Source organism: Muntiacus reevesi, chromosome 1 (genome assembly GCF_963930625.1).
Source record: "Muntiacus reevesi chromosome 1, mMunRee1.1, whole genome shotgun sequence".
In the NCBI taxonomy this organism is placed as follows: domain Eukaryota; kingdom Metazoa; phylum Chordata; class Mammalia; order Artiodactyla; family Cervidae; genus Muntiacus; species Muntiacus reevesi.
This window is the reverse complement of record NC_089249.1, coordinates 239,820,001-239,840,878: the sequence shown is the minus strand read 5'-3', so window position 1 is coordinate 239,840,878 and position 20,878 is coordinate 239,820,001. Positions and strand designations below refer to the sequence as shown.

The 20,878-nt window shown below is 39.4% G+C and overlaps 1 protein-coding gene across 5 annotated transcripts in view; it reads left to right on the top strand.

Moving 5' to 3' along the window:
- ZNF300 (zinc finger protein 300) overlaps window positions 1-20,878 on the top strand; it is a 49,404-nt gene that overhangs the window by 14,115 nt on the left and 14,411 nt on the right. For 4 of the 5 annotated variants that reach the window (XM_065918939.1, XM_065918940.1, XM_065918937.1 and 1 more), the window contains exon 3: window positions 18,566-18,888. The exons of the other annotated variant lie outside the window; for it this stretch is intronic. The gene's annotated coding sequence lies outside the window, so the exon portion shown is untranslated. The remainder of the gene's footprint in view (window positions 1-18,565; window positions 18,889-20,878) is intronic. 5 annotated transcript variants of the gene reach the window in all.

Here is a 20,878-nt window from a genome sequence, read left to right as displayed (position 1 = left end):
TCTGGGGACCACCATCATCAGGACCTGGAGGGCACACAGACAGGCACAGAAGACGCCGCCACGCGCTGGGATCTCTAGAGCAGGTTCCCTGCGACTGCAAACTACATCTCCCAGAATGCCCGCGCTGCCATGCTGCACATGCGCAACGCGAGGCGAGGTGCGCCTGAGGTGTGGTCCCGGCTAGTTCTGTCTGATTTCACCGTGCTTCGGCGCCTGTGTCCTCCGTGAGAACGAGGCACAGGCGCCATACGCTGACAACCTTAAGGACTTACTCTATTTTAAGAATGCTCCCGGCAGGATCATATTTCACTAGAAATTTAAGGACTTAACTCTGGAATTTGAGTTTGAGTCCAAGGCCTTTCCTTGTGGGCCTGTGAGTATGAAGTTACAAAATGAGAGATACATCTTAGAGGCTTCCTTAAAATGCCTGCAAATCGAAGCTAACAATGATTGAAGTTAGTACTGAGCGAGTGGGATAATCCCTAGGAACATACACACACACAAATTTATACTGATTACACAAATATGATGACCATGAGTAATACTTAAAGAGAAAAATTTGAGAATGCTTGGGGAACGTTTTCCTCCTCAGAGCAGTTCAATATTAATGAAGATGTGTTACCAGTCCTTTGGAGACAGCAGCAAGAAGGTCCACTTCAGAAGTAAAGGAAGCACCTGGTTGCACCTCTCCATTTTTCGGTGAGAGAATGAGAGGTGCAGCCTGGTATTGCGGGGCACACGTGGAGCCCAGTTCTCCAGGAAAGACCGTTAATGGTGCTGCTTTCTAGGGCTCTTGTCAGTGGTGGGAGGGGTGGCCTGCGGCCCAGCGGTGTTCTCGGAGGCTAGGTGAGTTCTCGCGGGTCTGGAGCAGTCTCCCGGGTCAGGTGAAGGCCTGTTCCAACGCTGCCGCTGCCATCTTGGGTTGCAGGGCCTGTGCAGGCTTCTGCTCACCACAAGCAGAATTGGGGTTCAGCATAGCGGTTCTGCACCGGGAGCTGCATGTGCAAGGCCTCTGCAGAGTGTCCTATACAGGTAAGTGAAACTAGATTAAGCACAAAAGAAGAGGTTAGACCTTACAGCTTAGATTCCCTTTTATTTTTCCCAGGGACCCTAGCGGCGTTTACTGAGGGCAGATCTCTTTTCTGTCTTTTGACTTTGTCCTCATGCTTAAGGGGAACTGAGGGGCGATGGATGGTCTGATTTCTGTAACTGTTGCTGAGTTTGGCTGTTGTTTTCTGTGTGGAAGAGCAGGGCGTCTGTGCTGCCTTGAGATATATATGTCATATTAACGGGCTTCAGTCCTGACTCTCCATATTCCTGAGCGACCGCCCGTTGAAGTTTTATAGATTCTAATCTTTTAGAGACTGAGGACAGTAGACAATTTAAAATAGATGGCCCAAATGTCAGCAAGAGGACAGTACTTATTAAGAGGCCCAGGAAATGTAGGTGAGGGCTTGTTTTGTTGCTGTTGTTTGGTCACTAAGTCATCTCTGACTCTTTTGCCGCCACCCCATGGACTGTAGCTCCCGCCACGCAGCAGCCCCAACCCGCCCCAGCTCATCTGTCCATGGGATTTTCCAGGATATGAATACTGGAGTGCATTGCCATTTTGTTTTTCAGGAAGTCTTCCTAACCCAGGGACTGAACCCTCATCTCCTGCATTAGCAGGTGTATTCTTTACCATCAAGGAAGCCCATGGCTTTTGTTAAAAAACCAAGTTGGTTTTCTAGTAGCCTGTCTACACTTTCTTCGATAAGGCCACTTATATTGATGTAAAAGTAACATGACATTTTGACCCTCTCACAGACTCCTTCTTGGTTAGCTAACTGATAATCAAGGGCAATCCAGTTGTCCTAAAATCCCTGCTGCTTGGCATATAGGATTAACTTATCTTTTGCCATTTTTCAGAAAAGGAGTTTCAGGTTGGAGAGTGGTTCACAAGGGTCATTGTCAGGGGTGGGGGAGTGGGGGAGGTTGGTTCTGTTGTCTTGGGTTATTTCTCTGGAGGCTGGGTCTCAGGATCCCTCTTCATTCAAGTGTGATGTACCCACAGAGTGTCTCCCCTACAACTTCAAGAAAGAATGGATGGTTAGGATCACTCCGGGGTCCCTTCCACTTAGGAGTGAGCTGTTCTTTGGGCTGCTGGTTTTCCATGTGTTTAGGTACACCCAGTTTCCTGGCCCAAAGGGGTATAGGGCCAGGTCAGTGTGTGTGGCCCTCCTGGTTACCATATTCTGTGAGACCTTTCACGGTTTCTCCTACCTGGAGAACTTGAGTTGTTTCGTTCCAAGGGGGTTACGTGTCCCTTCTTGGACTTGGGGAATGGATCTATCATACATAAGTTCAAATGCATTTAACTCATCCCTACCTGGAACTAACCATATGTGGAGCAAAGCTATCAGAAGCGCCTTAATCCAGTTTTCTTGAGTTTGCTGGCATAGTTTGCTTGCTAAGGACCATTTCAAGGTTTGATTGGATCTCTCTGATGAGTATAAGGTCCACTATCACACTATCCCCTTCATCACTTGAGACACAAATGCTGAATTGTTATCATTTTGTAGGGCTCCTAGGAGCCCAATCCTGGGGATTATTTCTTTTAGTAATGCCTTAGTCGTTTCAGCTTTCCTTTCAGTTCTAGATGGGAACGCTTATATCTGAAATTGCCTGATACTCTCAGCATGACAATGAAATCAGTCTGTCAGTGTTCTCCAGGGTATGTCCCTCTGGTTTGAATAGGTCTTTTTTGGGGGTCTCTGGGGCCTCTGGTGTTGGAGTTATTTGTTGTGCCAGTGGGGCAAGTGTCAACTACCCAACCGATTTATGTTTTTCATGGCTAGGGTCTCCATGATTTCAACCGGCTAATAATTGATATATAGGACTTCCTTCCCATAGTGCGAGCCTTAATGGTCCTCCCTGATGGCTTGGCAAGCTACAGTTTAGGGCATTAACTAGCCACCCATGACTCCCCAAATCCCTATTGAAGCCCCATTTGGGGCTTTGTATAATTCTTTTTTGTGTAGATTGGGGAATAATCTGACATTCAAAGTATGTGGGTTAGTTGCCACGTTACTGGCTCTAGGTCCAACCTTTTTGGCAGTTCTGGAAAAGGGAAAGGCTATCCGCTCTAGTATTCTGGCTTGGAGAATTCCATGGACTGTGTAGTCCATGGGGTCGCAAAGAGTCAGATGACTGAGCAACTTTCACTTTGGCAGTTATGTCCACCATGTTGTTATGTACACCATTATTACCTCTGCATCCTCCTTTTGGGGACTCCAAAAATGAATCATTGCTACCTTTTTTGGAAGCTGTACTACTTATGACAGTTTTACTTATAAGAATTGTACTGCTTCAATAGGGACTTCCCTGGTGGCTTAAACGGTAAAGCGTCTGCCTACAATGTGGGAGACCTGGGTTCAATCCTTGGGTTGGGAAGATCCTCTGGAGAAGGAAATGGCAACCCACTCCAGTACTCTTGCCTGGAAAATCCCATGGACAGAGGAGCCTGGTAGGCTACAGTTGATGGGGGTCACAAAAACTTGGACACAACTGAGTGACTATACTTTCACTTTTCACTGCTTCAATATGCTTGAGACATGTACTGCCTGTTTATTCTCTGCAGTAAGCATTACTCTTCCCCTCCAAATAGCTACATGTCTGGGTAGGATGGCATATGCATATCAGGAATCTGTGTAAATATTTAAGATCTTCTTTGTCCTGAGCTCTAAGTTTTAGGTAAGGGTCATCAGCTCCACCTTTTGGGCCAAAGTCCCTGGGCATAGGTCTCTTGGTTTTATGATTTGGGTCTGGGAGGTTACCGCATATCCCACTAGCCTTTTCCCCTCACCCATCCTCTTCAGCATTCAGAGACTCACTTCCTAGGTTAAGGCAATTGGGATAGACTGATTCTATTGTTTCTATACTCTCATGTTCAAGGGCCCTATTTCTGTAGGTGGTTAGGTGACAGGATTTAGTGTACAGCAAAATTGACAGATTTTTGTTTGTTTCTGCCACACCATGCCCCAGTGAAAGTGCTGAGTCCTAACCACTGGATTGCCAGGGAATTCCTGAGGTTTTATAGTAACCACTGATTTGCCCAAAAATATAGCCTGAACTTGAATTGACCTTCTGGGTAATAACAATTTCAGTCATGTTCAACTCTTTGCAACCCCATGGACTGTAGCCCACCAGGCTTCTCTGTGCATAGGATTTTACCAGCATGAATACTGGAGTGGGTTACCACTTCCTCCTCCAGGGGATCTTCCTGATCCAGGGGTGTCTCCTGCATTGGCAGGCAGATTCTATACCACTGAGCCACTTGGGAAACCCATTCTGTTCCCTTGGAGCTTATTAATGCTTGAAACTGGTGTGCATTTCATATGATGATTGACTGTCAAAACATTTAAATTCTCAACCTGCCTTAGCCAGTAGCTGCTACTGCCTATAGGCAAAGAGACCATCCCTTAGCAGTTTGATCTAATTGTTTAGATATGTCCAGAGAAGTTTGTCCTCAGCCATTAACATTTACATTTTGTGCCCATTGTCTAGGGGAATGCCAGTCTCCAGTTTGTCTCCCAGTAGGTGAATATCCCTTCCTATCAGGAATATAGGACATTTGGGGATGTATAGGAAGGAATGGGTGAGACTGTATTTGTCCAGTTTGCATTTTAATAACTCTGTGAGAACCTGTTCTTGGGCCTTCCCTGATACTCCAATAATTTTACAACTCTTGTAACTGAGTTTGCCTTATCTGGTATTTAAAAATGAGAACACTGGTGGCACCAGTATGGACTAAGAACTCAACAGAATTTCCCTCTATGACCAGTCTCAGATGGGGCTTCTAGGGGGTCAGTTGGAGTGCCGACTTAGGAGCCCCTGGCCCCATCATTCTTCATATATTTGGACCATCTGCATTTGAGAGTAGTGGCTGGGATCTGCCCTTTCTAACCCCCTTTGGGGGCGCTGAGGGCATTCTCCTTTCCAGTGTTCTTCTTGTTTACATGTGGCACTGATCATGTACTAGTTTCCTTGACTTTCTATCCCTTAATGGAGGCGGAGGGGGCTACTCACCATGTTGAGAATCTCCATGGGCACTTAGTCCAGATTCCCTTCCCACCTGGTTAACACTGAAGGGTAACAACATCCGATCACTTAGGCGGCCTCGACATGCAGTGGCTTGGAGCGGGGCTTGGGTTCCTAGCCGGAAATTGAAACTGGGTCGCAGCAGTCAAAGTACCAGATCCTAACCACTAGATCAGTGGTCAGTGACAATGGCCCTGGCCTTCAGCCTTGCAGAAAAGAATTCCTACAAAGATGGAATGTAGTAAAGCAAGTGAAGTATTTATTAGGAGGAAAAAGAGTACAGTATGTGTGGATAGACACATAGCCAGAATCAGGGAGAGAAAGTTGCTGAGTTATGACCTCGTGACAGTTTGAATCACATTTATGGGGCATTTCTTCCAGTCTCCTTTGACCAATCATTTTGATTTGCCTGGTTTACAGTCCATATTTGGTATATCTCAGGATCCTCCCATGTGTGTGCATGCATCTCTTAACCAAGATGGATTTTTCTGAAAGGCATCTGGTAGAACATCCCTTGACATAACTCCCCTTTGGCCTCCAAGGGGCCTTTCTGTGCGTGTGTGGTCATGGAGATCTCCTGACTTCAAGAATGAAAGTAATTGATCTGAGCAGGGCCCAGCCTTCTCCCTTGATTGTCCTGCTATTCTCCTTTTGGAGTTTCAATCCATAGGGAATGAATCTCCAATTGCTTTACCCTGGGGGGCAGGGGGCCCATCTACTTTGTGCCTCACAACTAGTAGGTGGATTTGCCTCCGAACCCTTTAACCCTCTATATCTCAGTTATTAAACACCTGGTAGGCAACCTCAACCAAGTGAGAAGTGTGTCTAATGTTGAGAGCACTTTGGGCCTGTTGACAGATTTCTTTACTGCTGCCTGGGTTACCTTTAGGAGTGATCTGTCTAATTCAACAGCTACTATTTTCAACTCAGCATTGGTGTCTTTTTGGGAGACCAAAACAAACAAACAAAACCCAAAAAACAAAAATCCTTTTATTTACTTAGAAGTATTTCCCTGTCTCATTCTTGAATTTTAAGTTTAATTTTTCGTATGTGCTTTCATTCTCCTCCACCATATCCAATCCCAAATTCTTTTTTTTGTCTTTTGCAGTTTGCACTGTTTTAGTTATTTACTTCCCTAATCCAGATGTGAATGTATTTTTATATATTGAAATATTAAAACAAGAGTCTTTGAATCATAGCTATAGAGAACAAACTTATAGTTACCAAGGGGAGAAGGGGTGGGTAGGTTGGGATGGACATACTGGGAGTGTGGGATGGACATACATACACTACTATGTATAAAATAGACAGCTAATGAGAACCTGTGTATATCACGGGGAACTCTACTCAATGATCTGTGGTGACCTAATTGGACAGGATATCTAAAAAATGATAGTCTTCAAGGATTCTTCCCAGTTTCCAGTGATTTTTAGTTATGGTCCACTGGGTTCTGAATATGTGTAATTCCATCACTTGCTGCTTTTCATTTAGTTTGGAAATTTTGCTTATGACCAATTAAGACCCTGTTTTCATCTTTTAGCCTCTGGTTGGATGCTTTTAGGTCTGGTAACATTTTGAGCTCTTCTTTCACTTCAGATAGCTCAGTTGGTAAAGAATCTGCTTGCAATGCAGAAGACCCGGGTTCGATTCCTGAGTCAGGAAGATCTCCTGGAGAAGGAAATGGCATCTCACTCCAGTATTCTTGCATAGAGAATCCCATGAACAGAGGAGCCTGGCAGGCTACAGTCCATGGGTTTGCAAGAGTCAGATACAACTTAGCAACTAAACCACCATATCAATTCTTTTTAGAGCTCTTTGTCCCCAGTTTCTCCCAATTTCTAGTAGTGACCTATATGGAAATCTTTATTGTCTCTGCGTGGCCTTTTCCAACTGCAATTTAAGATCTATCAGTTCCATATATGTATCATGTAGCTATGCTTTCAGTTTTTCATATTTAGTTATAATTTTTTCATAAAGCTTTTTAAACTCAATTGAGTCATCCTTTTCTAGCCTACTACTGTAAGTCTTTCTTTTTTCTAATAACAGTATGATCGAGAACAACTCAGCAAGGAATCATATCAATCCTTAGATGATATGGAACTTGTTTCACATCTGGAAATGGAATTCATCTGAATTTCTTTCTTATTGGATCTCCAATCTGTATCTGGATGTTGTTCTTTTTCATTTTAATTTCTCTCTTGTGTCCAAAATTAAACTCCTATACATCTTTTCTTTCTCTGTCACTGTTCTCTGATTGATTTAGTCTCTAATTTATTTTCTCCTTTTTCTTCTTCTCTCTTTTCTCCCTCTTTTTCATTTTCTTTTATTAATCTTTTGGAATAAGCAGAAGTTATACCTACAAGGTGGTTTGACCTGTCTAGATGACTTGAATCATAGAGTTAAATGCTCATGGTAGAAAGTGAACAGGATGGAATGGTTGAAGTTGATTCTGGTTTGTAAGGCTGATATTTTTTTTCTTTATGGTTTACTACAGGATATTGAGTACAGTTCACTGTGCACTTCAGTAGGACCTTGTTGTTTACCCATTCTATATATAAGAGTTTACATCTGCTGTTCTCAAACTCTCAACCCATCCCTCCCTACCCCACCCCCAGCTCTCCTTAGCAACCACAAGTCTGTTCTCTATGACAGTAAGTCTATTTCTGTTTCTTCACTTCAGTCAGTTTAGTCACTCAGTCGACTCCAACTCTTAGCATGCCCATGGACTGCAGCATGCCAGTTCCCTGTCCCTCACCAACTCTTGGAGCTTGCTCAAACTCATGTCCATCGAGTTGGTGATGCCATCCAACCATCTCATCCTCTGTCATCCCCTTCTCCTCTTGCCTTCAATCTTTCCCAGCATCAGGGTCTTTTTCAAGGAGTCAGTTCTTCACATCAGGTGGCCAAAGTATTGAAGTTTCAGCTTCAGCATCAGTCCTTCCAATGAATATTCAGTACTGATTTCCTTTAGGATGAACTTGTTTGATCTCCTTGCAGTCCAAGAGACTCTCAAGAGTCTTCTCCAACACCACAGTTCAAAAGCATCAATTCTTCGGTGCTCAGCTTTCTTTATAGTCCAACTCTCACATCCATCCATGACTACTGGAAAACCCATAGCCTTGACTAGATGGACCTTTGTTGGCAAGGTAACGTCTCTGCTTTTTAATATGCTGTCTAGGTCAATCATAGCTTTTCTTCCAAGGAGCAAGCATCTTTTAATTTCATGGCTGCAGTCACCATCTGCAGTGATTTTGGAGCCCCCCAAAATAAAGTCTGTCACTGTTTCCACTGTTTCCCCATCTATTTGCCATGAAGTGATGGGACCAGATGCCATGATCTTCATTTTTTGAATGTTGAGTTTTAAGCCAGCTTTTTCACTCTCCTCTTTCACTTTCATCAAGAGGCTCTTTAGTTCTGCCATAAGGGTGGTGTCATCTGCATATCTCAGGTGATTGATATTTCTCCTGGCAATCTTGATTCCAACTTGTGCTTCATCAAAACTGGATTTTGTTTGATGTACTCTGCATATAAGTTAAATAAGCAGGGTAACAATATACAGCCTTGACGTACTCCTTTCCCAATTTGGAACTGGTCTGTTGTCCCATGTCTGGTTCTAACTGTTGTTTCTTGACCTGCATACAGATTTCTCAGGAGGCAAATGAGGTATTCCCATCTCTTGAAGAATTTTCCACAAAGCAGAATTTTCTGTTTCTTAGATAAGTTCATTTGTGTCATATTTTAGATTCCACATGAGTGATATCTTATGGTATTTGTCTTTCTGACTTACTAGTTGCGTCTGTGTTTCTGCAAATGGCATTATTTCGTTCTTTTTTATAACTGAGTAGCATTCCATTTATGGCTGAGTAGCATGCTCAAACTACCTCACAATTGCACTCATCTCACATGCTAGTAAAGTAATGCTCAAAATTCTCCAAGCCAGCCTTCAGCAATATGTGAACCGAGAACTTCCAGATGTTCAAGCTGGTTTTAGAAAAGGCAGAGGAACCAGAGATCAAATTGCCAACATTTGCTGGATCATCGAAAAAGCAAGAGAGTTTCAGAAAAACATCTATTTCTGCTTTATTGACTATGCCAAAGCCTTCAACTGTGTGGATCACAATAAACTGTGGAAAATTCTGAAAGAGATGGGAATACCAGACCACCTGACCTGCCTCTTGAGAAACCTGTATGCAGGTCAGGAAGCAACAGTTAGAACTGGACATGGAACAACAGACTGGTCCCAAATAGGAAAAGGAGTACATCAAGGCTGTATATTGTCACCTTGCTTATTTAATTTATATGCAGAGTACATCATGAGAAATGCTGGGCTGGAAGAAGCACAAGCTGGAATCAAGATTGCCAGGAGAAATATCAATAACCTCAGATATGCAGATGACACTACCCTTATGGCAGAAAGTGAAGAGGAACTAAAAAGCCTCTTGATGAAAGTGAAAGAAGAGAGTGAAAAAGTTGGCTTAAAGCTTAACATTCAGAAAACTAAGATCATGGCATCTAGTCCTATCACCTCATGGGAAATAGATGGGGAAACAGTGTCAGGCTTTATTTTTTTGGGCTCCAAAATCACTGCAGATGGTGACTGCAGCCATGAAATTAAAACGCTTACTCCTTGGAAGGAAAGTTATGACCAACCTAGATAGCATATTAAAAAGCAAAGACATTACTTTGCCAACAAAGGTCTGTCTAGTCAAGGCTATGGTTTTACCAGTGGTCATGTATGAATGTGAGAGTTGGACTGTGAAGGAAGCTGAGCGTCGAAAAATTGATGCTTTTGAACTATGGTGTTGGAGAAGACTCTTGAGAATCCCTTGGACAGCAGGGAGATCCAATCAGTCCATCCTAAAGGAGATCAGTCCTGGGTGTTCATTGGAAGGACTGATGTTGAAGCTGAAACTCCAATACTTTGGCCACCTCATGCGAAGAGTTGACTCGTTGGAAAAGACCCTGATGTCTGGGAGGGACTGGGGGCAGGAGGAGAAGGGGACGACAGAGGATGAGATGGTTGGATGGCATCACCGATGGACATGAGTTTGAGTAAACTCTCGGAGTTTGTGATGGATGGGGAGGCCTGGTGTGCTGCGATTCATGGGGTCACAAAGAGTCGGACATGACTGAGCGACTGAACTGAACTGAGCATTTCATTGTGTGTGTGTGTGTGTGTGTGTGTGTATTGTTTATCCATTCATCTGTCAGTGGACATTTAGGTTGTTTTCCTGTCTTGACTGTTGTGAGTAGTGCTGTTATGAGCATATGAATCTTTTCAAATTATAGTTTTGTCTGGGTTTGTGCCTAAGAGTGAGATCACTGGATCATATTTCAACTCTGCTCTAGTTTTAAAAGGAACCTCCATACTGTTTTCCTTAGTGGTTGTACCAATTTACATTCCCACCAACAGTGTAAGAGGGTTTCTTTTTCTCCATACCCTCTCCAGCATTTATTGCTTGTAGACTTTTTAGTAATGGCTATTCTGACTGGTGTGAGGTAGTACCTTGTTGTAGTTTTGATTTGCATTTCTCTAATAATTAGTGATGTTGAGCATCTTTTCATGTGTCTGTTGGCCAACTGTATGTCTTCTCTGGAGAAATGTCTGTTTAGGTCTTGGGTCCATATTTTGATTCAGTTGTCTCTTTTTTTTGTTATTGAATTATATGAGCAGTATATATCTTTTGGAAATTAAGCCTTTGTCAGTCACATCATTTGCAAATATTTTCTTCCAATCTTTCCACTTTGTTTATGGCTTCTTTTGCTCTGCAAAAGCTTATAAGTTTGATTATGTTGGATTTGTTTGCTCTTGCTTTTATTTCTATTGTCTTGGGAGACAAGGCTGATAAATCTGTCATGTTCTGAAGTACTTTTGTGTATATTTATCTGCTCTAGATGTTTCTGCTTTCTTCTTTTCTTCTTTCTTCTCTTTATTCTGCTTTTATTCCCCCCCCCCCCCTTTTCTTCATTTTCTTGTTCTGTGATTTGGGGCTTTCCAGGTGTGCTAGTGGTAAAGAACCCGCCTGCCAATGCAGAAGAGATAAGAGATGTGGTTTGATTCCTGGGTCAGAAAAATCCCCCGGGAGAGGGAATGGCAACCCATTCCAGTATTCTCACCTGGAGCATCCCATGGACAGAGGAACCTGCTGGGCTACAATCCATGGGGTTGCAGAGTTGGCCATGACTGAAGCAACTTAGCACACACACACACATGATTTGCGTATAATGACTTCCTCATATTGTGTTGTTGTTTTTTTTTTTCAGCTTCTTAAAGATCAGTCTATACTATGTTGATCTTCTAGCCTATGTTGATCTTTGAGACTCTTGCTTGTCTAGATCTTGCTTTTCTTTGGGTTTCAGAACCTTTCATCTCTAGCAAGTGTGAAGTATGATATTCATGTTTCCTTGACTTCTAATGTAGAGGAAAGTGTCAGCAACAGTTGTAGTCAGGGTTATTTGTTGCAGGGTTTTTGATTACTTATTCAGTCTCCTTAATGGGTTTAACTTTATTCAGATTTTCTTCATAATTTAGTATTGGTAAGCTTTGAGTGTGTAGGAATCTGTCTATTTCATCCAGATTATTTGTTAGTGTACAGTTGTTCATATTAGTGGTTCTCTCCTACAATCTCTTTTTAGTTCTATAAAATCATTTGTAATGTCCTCTCATTTCTGATTTTAGTTATTTGAATCTTTTCTCTTTTTTCTTAGTCATTCTAGTTAAATGACAATCTTTTTGATCTTTTTGAAGAACCAACTCTTTGTTTCACTAATTTTCTCTATCGGTTTTTATCGTCTGTTTTGTTTATCTCTGCTCTAATCTTCATTATTCTTTCTTCTGGTAGACTTGGGGAACATTCACTTGTAATTATCACTGTATAGTTGTTGTTTGTTTGTTTGTTTTTTGTCTGTACTGGGTCTTCATTGTTGTGCATGGACTTTCTGTAGTTGCTTTGAGTTTCAACTATCTAGTTGCAATGTGTGGGCTTCTCATTGTGGTGGCTTCCTGTTGCTGAGCACAGGGTCTTGGGTGCATGGGTTTCAGTAGTTGTGACATGTGTGCTTAGTAGTTGTGGCTCGTGGGCTCTAGAGTCCAGGCTCAGTGCTTGCGGCCCACAGGCTTAGTTACTCCGTGGCATTTGGAATCTTCCCAGATCAGGGATTGAACCTGTGTCCCTTGCATTGGCTGGTGAATTCTCAACCACCGACTACCAGGGAAGTTCCATTATATAGTATTTTATCACTGCAGAATTACAGTGTGTTATGAGTCTATGTTCTTAGATGACTGATTATATCAGAATTCTCTTAAGATTAGCAGACCTCCATGTGTGATACAGCAATGGTCTCCTAAGCAATCCCAACTTTCCTTGATTATTTCACTTTTTAAATGGTACTTTTATCATATTGTAACTTATTTTGTTTATTGTTTGTTCAATTTGGTATCATTTAGGCACAAATGGGTCAGGAATATTTAGCTGTATTAAGATGATACAGCTCAAGCTCTAGAAGAGTACATGACAAATAGGTGTTTTTTGAGTACTTGCTGAACAACTAAATGATAGAGTAAATGAACAGTTTTACTGGTTTAATAATCTTTGTGAAATTACATTCCAAAATTCCATACATCACAAAGCTTTTAAAGTGTGGGTAAGCTGGGAGTAAGAAAGGTGAGAAGACCAGAAGAAAAAGGTGTTTTCATTTTGGTGAGATAATCTAAATATGTCTTATTTGCTATAGTAATTGGTGAGAGTAGTGACAAATCTATATACTAGTAAGAGGAGCATTCTCAAAAGTCCTAAGGTGAAAGTGAATTGAGGAAGAACAGAATGTCTGATGTTAAATGAATCAGGGGAAGTGGTTTATAATGATGTCCAAAAATTTGAAGAAGATAATATAGGGCATTTTAAGGCTATAGCATTTTTAAAAGAGCAGATTTCTTGAGGTTTAATGGACAAATAATAAATTGCATTTGTTTTGATAACATTGGCTTATGCATACACCAGTGAAACCATCACCACAATCAAGATAATGAAAACATTCATCATCCCCCAAAGTTTCTTCTTATCCTTTGGAAATTCCTCCTCCCTGACTGGCTCTCTGCCTCATCCCCAGGCAACCACTAACCCTCTTTTCTGCCACTATATATTCATTTGCATTTTCTAGAGTCTGATGTAAGTAGAATCATAATGTATGCACTATTATGATTTCTTTCAGCACACTTATTTTGAATTTAATTTTTAATTTTCTGTGTATATCAAGAATTCATTCTTTTCTATTGCTGATTAGTATTCTTCTGTATGGATAGTTTATCCATTTGCCTATGATGGACATTTGATTAATTTTAGGTTTTGGCTTTCACAGATGAAGCTATGAGCATTCCTCTACAGATGTCTGCACGCTTATGTCTTGGGTATTGTATGTTGTATGTGTACATGCCCAATACTTATTCTCTTGGATAAACATTAAAAATGGAATAGCTGCACCATATAGTCAGTGAATATTTAACCTGAGAAAGTGCCTGTTTTCCAAAGGGATTGCAGCATTTTACATTCCCACTGGCTGTGTGTAAAAGTTCATTTCTCTATATCCTTCCAAGTACTTGGTAATAATTAGTTTTTAAAATTTTAGTCATTTTAGTAAGTAATTAATGCTATCTCACTCTCTTAAATTAGCATTTCCCTGATAAGTGATGATGTTAGGCATCTTTTCTTGTGCTTATTTGACATCAGTATGTCTTTGGTGAAGTGCATATTTAAGTCTTTGCTCAGTCTTAAATAATTTCCTTGTTAGAGGTCTTCATATATTTTAGCTGATGGTTCTTTATTAGATGTATGATTTGGAAATACTTTCTCCTAGTCTGTGGCTTGTCTTTTCACTCTCTTAAATTGTGTCTTTTGAAGACCAGAGGTCCAGTTTACCCTTTATTATTTTATGGTTCATGCTTTTGGTGTTATCTAAGTAATTTTTGCCCCATCTAGGTCTCAAAGGATTTCTTCTATATTTGATTCTAGGAATTTTATAGTTTTTGTTGTTCGGTTGCTGAGTTGTGTCCGACTCTTTGCAACCCCATGGACTGCAGCATTTTATATTTAGGACTGCAAGCCATTTTGAATTTTTTTTTTGTATGTAGTATGAAGAATGGAGTAAGATTCAATTTAAATTATAGATATTCAATTATTCAAGCACTATTTGTTGAAAAGGCTATTCTTCCCCCCCATGGAATTGTCTTTGTGATTATATCAGCTGGATCTATTTCTGAACTATTCTATTCTGTTTCATTTATACATTTTACCACACTTTCTTGGTTATTGTAGCATGTATATAATAAGTCTTGAGATCAGGTAGTGTTAATCTGTAAACTTAATTTTTTCCTCAAAACTGTTTTGGCAATTCTTGGTACTGTTCCTTTCCATATGAATATAAAACTGTCCTTTTTATATAGGGACAGTTTTATTTCTTTCCTTGTCAGTTTCTTCTCAAAAGCTTGCTGCCATTTTGAATAGGTTGCACTGAAGCTATAACTCAATTTGCAGAGTCTGACATTATAACAATGGGACTCTGACACATGAATGTCATATAGCTCTTTTAAGTCTTCTTTAATTTCTGTTAGTATTGTTTTATAGTTTTCGGTGTATTGGTGTTTCACATCTCTTGTCAAATTTGCCCCCAAATCATTCATATTTAAAAATTTGTCTTAGATGTTTAAAATGTTATTATCTCATTTTTAAAAAAAATTTGTTTATTTTTTAATTGAAGTATAATTACTTTACAGAATTTTATTGTTTTCTGTCAAACATCAACATAACTCAGCTGTAGGTATACCTCTGTCCCCTCCTTCTTGAGCCTCCTTCCATCTCCCTCCCTATCCACCCTCTAGGTTGACACAGAGCCCCTGTTTGAGGTCCCTGAGCCAGACAGCAGATTCCTACTGGCTGTCTATTTTACATATGGTAATGTGAGTGTCCATGTTACTCTCCCCATACATCTCACCCTCTCCTCCACCCACAATTTCTGATTATTTATTGATTATATATGGAAGTAAAACTAATTATTGCATATTGATCTAGTATACTTCAACCTTTCTAAGTTTACTGATTAGTTCTAGTACCATTTTCTTTGTAGAATGCATTAGATTTTCCACATGAAAGATGTTATTTACAAATGAATGTGGTTTTACTCTTTCCTTTCCAAACTAAATAGTTTTAATATATTTTTTGCCTTATTGTGCTAACTGGAACCTCCAACACAATGTTTAATAGAAGTTGTGGGAATAATTCCTTCCACTTTATTCTTTTTAAGATTATTTTAGCTATAATAGGGCCTGTTCCTGTCCATGTAAGTTTTTTTCCCCCCCAAAAACCAACTTTTTATTGAAGTGTAGTTGAGTGTTGTGTGTTGTGTTAGTTTCAGTTGTACAGCAAAGTGATTAATTTATATATATGTGTATATATAAATATATTCTTTTTCAGATTCTTTTCCATTATAGGTTATGACATGATATTGAATCTAGTTCCCTGTGACAATCTAGTTCCCTAGTTCCCAGTAGGTCCTTGTTTATCTGTTTAATATATAGTTGTATCTATCTGTTAATACTAAACTCTTAATTTATTCCTTCCTCTCTTTCCCCTTGGTAACTGTAAGTTTGTTTTCTATGTCTGTGAGTCTTTTTCTGTTCTGTAAATAAGTTTATTTGTATCTTTTTATAGATTCCACATAAAAGTGATGTCCTATGATATTTGTCTCTGACTTACTTCACTTGATAATCTCCAGGTCCATCCTTGTTGCCGCAAGTGGCATTATTTCATTCTTTTTTATGGATAAGCAATATTCCAATTCATTTTACGCATGCACGCACACACACACATACATGCCATATATTCTTTATCCATTCATCTGTTGACAGACATTTAGGTTGCTTCCGCGAATTGGCTATTGTAAATAGTGCTGCTCTGATCATTAGGGTTCATATAGCTTTTCAAATTAGAGTTTTCATCTTTTTTGGATGTGTGCCCAGGAGTGGGATTGCTGGATCATATGGTAACTCTGTTTTTAGTTCTAATTTTAGTATATGTGCTGCTGAAGCGACCACTGTTTTTAGTTCTTTAAAGAATTCCATATAAATAGTTTTGTCTAAGTCTACAAAAAATAACTTGCTGTCATTTTTAAGACAAATTGCTTTAAATCTATAGATCAATTTGAGAGTAATTAATATCTTTACTATCTACAGTCTTCAAATCAGTGACCATGGTATGTCTATTTATTTTATTTCTTTTAATGATATTTTGTGATTTTATTCCCAAAGATCCTACATGTTTGACAAGTGTAAGTCTAAGTGTTTCTATTTCTTTGGAGTGATTAAAAATGGTGTTAATGTTTTCCTTTCTGTTTTAATGTTTTTATTATTAGTATATAGAAATGTGATTGACTTTTGAATCATGTATCCTGTTCCTTTGCTGAACTCACTTACTAGTTTTAGACATAACACTGGTAAATTCCTTTGGATTGCCTACATAAGCAATCATTTATGTCATCTGTATGTAGGGACAGTTTAATTTCTTTACTTTCTGATCTGTACACTTAATTTTGCTTTCTTGTGTTATTTTAGTGGGTAGAATTTCCACTACTATGTTGAAGTAAAATGGTGATAGCAAACTTCATTCTCTTGTTCCTGGTCTAAGAGTGGAATCATTCAGTCTTTCATCATTAAGTATTATATTTTCTGTGGAGTTTTTTTTGGTAGATGCTCTTCATTAAATTATGAAAATTCTTGTCTGTTACTATTTTGCTGAGAGGTTTTTTGTTTTGTGTTTTTTAATCATGCATGTGTACTAGATTTTTAGCAAATGCCTGTTCTCTGTCAACTGACATAATCATTTACTTTTTCTTTGTATCTTGTTGGTTAATTTTCATTTTTTAGCTAGCTGTGAATACTTGAAATATATTATACTTGGTCACAGTGTATAATTCTTTTGCTATATTACTGGATTTGGTTTGTTAATATTTTATTGAGTATTCTTATGTTTTAAGTTCATGGGAGACATTGGTCTGTAGTTTTTTTTTTTTTTTTTAATTGTACTGCCTTGGTATGGTTTTGGCAACAATTTCCTGATAAAGTGGTTTGGAATACTGAAATTTTGGTAGAATTCTAGTTATGGAGTCATGCAAAAGATCTGTTTAATCTTAGTTGAGTTTTGGTGTTTGAAGAAATGGTCCATTTCATCTACCTTGCCAAATTTATGAGGCTGAAGTTCATAATATTCTCACATTATTGTTTTAATGAGTGTAAGATCTGTAGTAACTTAATATATAGTTCTACAATTTCCAACATCTTTTTAAATTCTGAACTGTTTTGTTTTTCCTTTGGTTTATTTTTCTCTTCATTATGAGTATCATTTTCCAGTTTCTATACATGCCTGATAATTTTTGATTTGGTGGCAGATATTGTAAATTTTACTGTGTTGGATGATAGGTACTTTAGTGTTCCAGTACCTATTTTGATGCTTTTTTCTGTATTTCAGCTAAGTAACTTGGAAACAGTTGTTAACTGGTGTCAGAGTAAGAGTTAAAGGTAGAACTAATGATTTCCCACTATTGAGGCAAGATCTTTCTGTGTATTCTTCCCAGTGAATTGTGAAATTTTCCAGTCTGGCTGATGGGAACAGGCATTAATGTTGGCTTAATCTTGAACTCCAGTTACTCCTTGTTGTCTCCTTCACCTCCAGAGTCTCTTTTCCCAGATGCTAATTTCCCTCATATACATGCACTGACCAGTACTCTCCTGAATACTTGAAGTGGACCCTCTGCAAGTCTCTGGAGCTCTCATCATGTGCAGCTTTCTCCTCTTTGATCTGTACTCTATGACTATAGCTGCCTTGGTCTCTCTGTACTGTTAGTTCTTTCTCTACCATTCTGGAAGTCTATTGGCCCCTGCCTGGACTCGCTTTTCATGTCATACCTGGAAATGTTCTCAAGGCAGTAAACTGGACAATCAGAAGTGTCACCTCAATTTGTTTCCCAACTCTCAAGGGTCACTGCCCTTCACAGCCTGATGTCTAATGCCTTTAAAATCATTGTTTCATACACTTGTCTGGTTTTTCCATTGGTTCAGGTGAACGTTCCTATCCATTCCCTCTTACTTCACTTTGGTCAGAAGCAGAAATTTGGAATTGGTTTATCAAATTTAATTTTGTTTTATAAATATGTAAAATTTTTTGTGGTTACATAGTCAAGTCAACAGAACGATGGTATGTATATTCAAAGAATATAAGATGTGATCTGTGTCCCTTCTATCATATTTCTTTCCTCCCCGGGGTAGGAAGTGTCTAAGATAGCCACCAATGAGTCCCACCTCCTGATAAAATACTCTGCATAAGTAAGCAGCTTCTAACCAACGGCATATGGCACCATTGAGGGAATGTCATGTATGTAATAAGGTTATAAAAGATTGTGACTTCCATCTTGCTTACAGCCTCCTCTCTTGACTCCCTAGATAAGCAAGTTGCAAGTTGGAGAGTCCTACATGGCAAGATATTGAGGGTGGCTTCCTCGCAACAATCAGCAAGGACATGAATGCCCTTAGTCCAGCAATCTTTGAGGCATTAAATTCTACCAACAAGCATGTAATTGAGCTTGGAAATGAATATTACCCCATTTGAGTCTTCAGATGAGAGACCCCAGCCTGGATCAATACCTTGATTATAGATTTGTAGAACACCTCAAAGCAGAGGATTCAGATAATCCATGTCCAGATTTCTGACTCACAGAAACTGTGAAACAATAGATGTGTGTTGTTTAAAATCACTCAGTTTTGGGGTAAGTTGCTATATTTCAAAAGATAACTAATAATACCTTTTGTAGATTATATTTTATTCAGTGACTTATTTTTCCATTATTTGCTTTTTATTTTTAAGGTAAGCACATATACAGTTGATCTTCATTATTCACAGATTCTGTATCTACAAATTCACCTACTTGCTAAAATGTATTTGTAACCTCAAAAATCAAACTTAGTGCTTTTTCAGTCACAGGCAGACATGCCCAGAGTACCAAAAATTTGAGTTGCCCCGTGCACACATTCCCAGCTGAGTTTAAACAAGGGAATGCTCTGCATTCTTGTTCCAGGTCTTACACAGAGGTGAACAGATGATGAGGATGGTAGGGGCAATGCAATGTAGTGCAAGAAACTCCAGCTCTGGGGCCAGTCAGACAGGGTTTGAATATAACTCTGGCCTTTGTCATTGGACCTCAGGCAAATTACTTAACTCTTTTGAACTTTGCTTTTCTGGTAAAATAAAGACAATAGAATCCACCAACATGAGTTGTTTTTAAGATTATAATCTTAATTATACAGAGTTGTAATTTAAGATTGTAATCTGTTTTATATTGATTTATTTCCCTCTGGAGATATGGTTTGGTATTCACTAGTTCCGTGTTTGCAGCAACTTAATTGAACATAGCTACCATAAATAAGAAGAATTAACTATATACATATTCACATTTTAGAAACTAAATGATAACAACAAGCTAATCTCATTTTTTCTACCTTTTCCCCTCATAGAGCATTATATCCTCTTTACCTCCATAGTAGTACATAGAGATATTTCTGTCTCTCACAGCTGAATAGTACTGTTTTATGTGTATACTGTAATTTATACAGCTGGACTTGTTGGCAAATGTTTGGGTTGACTGTTGTTTTTAGGTATTAAAAATAGTGCTGCAATGAGTAACCTATTTTTTTGGGGGGGCAATGTATATTTGGGATATATTCCTGGAATGGAGTTTCTGAGTTCAGGTGCAGAAACTTACATGTAGTGTTGTGGTTTTAGACTTTGTTAATCCTCCTCTTAAGAGGTAGAGCTTAATTCCCACTCCTTTGTTTGCGGGCACCCTTAATGATTCACTTTCAGCACATAGAATACAGAAGTACTGAGATGTCATTTCTAATATAGGTTATAATAAGAAGACTATGGTGTCTGTCTTGTGTGTGCTCTCTCACTGTCTTTCCCTTGACTCATTTGGTCTGCATAGAAGCCAGCTTATATACTATGAGGCAGGCCTGAGAGAGGGAAGACCCACCATGTCATGACAATAATTGAGTAGCTAAAGGAAATGCCCTCATGATGGGCAATTGAGCCTGGAAATTGAAATTTTTTTTTTTTTTTTTTGAAATTGAAATTCTGAGGTTTATCACCAGCTTCTTCGTTGAGTTTAGAAGCATAACCTTGAAATTTAGTTTAAATAACTACAGTTATTTAGCCTTGAAATAACTACAGCCCTGGCTAAGGACAGCTTGAGTGCAGCAACCTCTTGACAGACTAGATCTGAACCACCCAGCTCAGCTGTTCCTACATTCTCAACTCACAGAAGCAATGAAACAGTTAACTACAACATTTATAGTTTCAAATTGCTACTTTCTAGTAACTTGTTACACAGCAATAGGTAACAAATACATATAGTTATGAGTCAAGTCCGACCCTTTGCCACTTCATGGGCTGTAGCCCACCAGGCTCCTCTGTCTGTGGAATTTTCCAGGCAAGAATACTGGACTGGGTTGCCATTTACTACAGTAGGGAATCTTTCTGACCTAGGAATCAAACCTGCATCTCTGGGGTCTCCTACATTGTCAGGCAGATTCTTTACCACTGCTGCTACCTGGGAAGCCCCTATTGCCAAGTCTTCTATATAGTGAAAATGAAACTCCTCAGTTGTGTTCGACTCTTTGCGACCCCATAGAATATACAGACCATGGAATTCTCCAGACCAGAATACTGGAGTGGTTAGCCTTGTCCTTCTCCAGGGGATC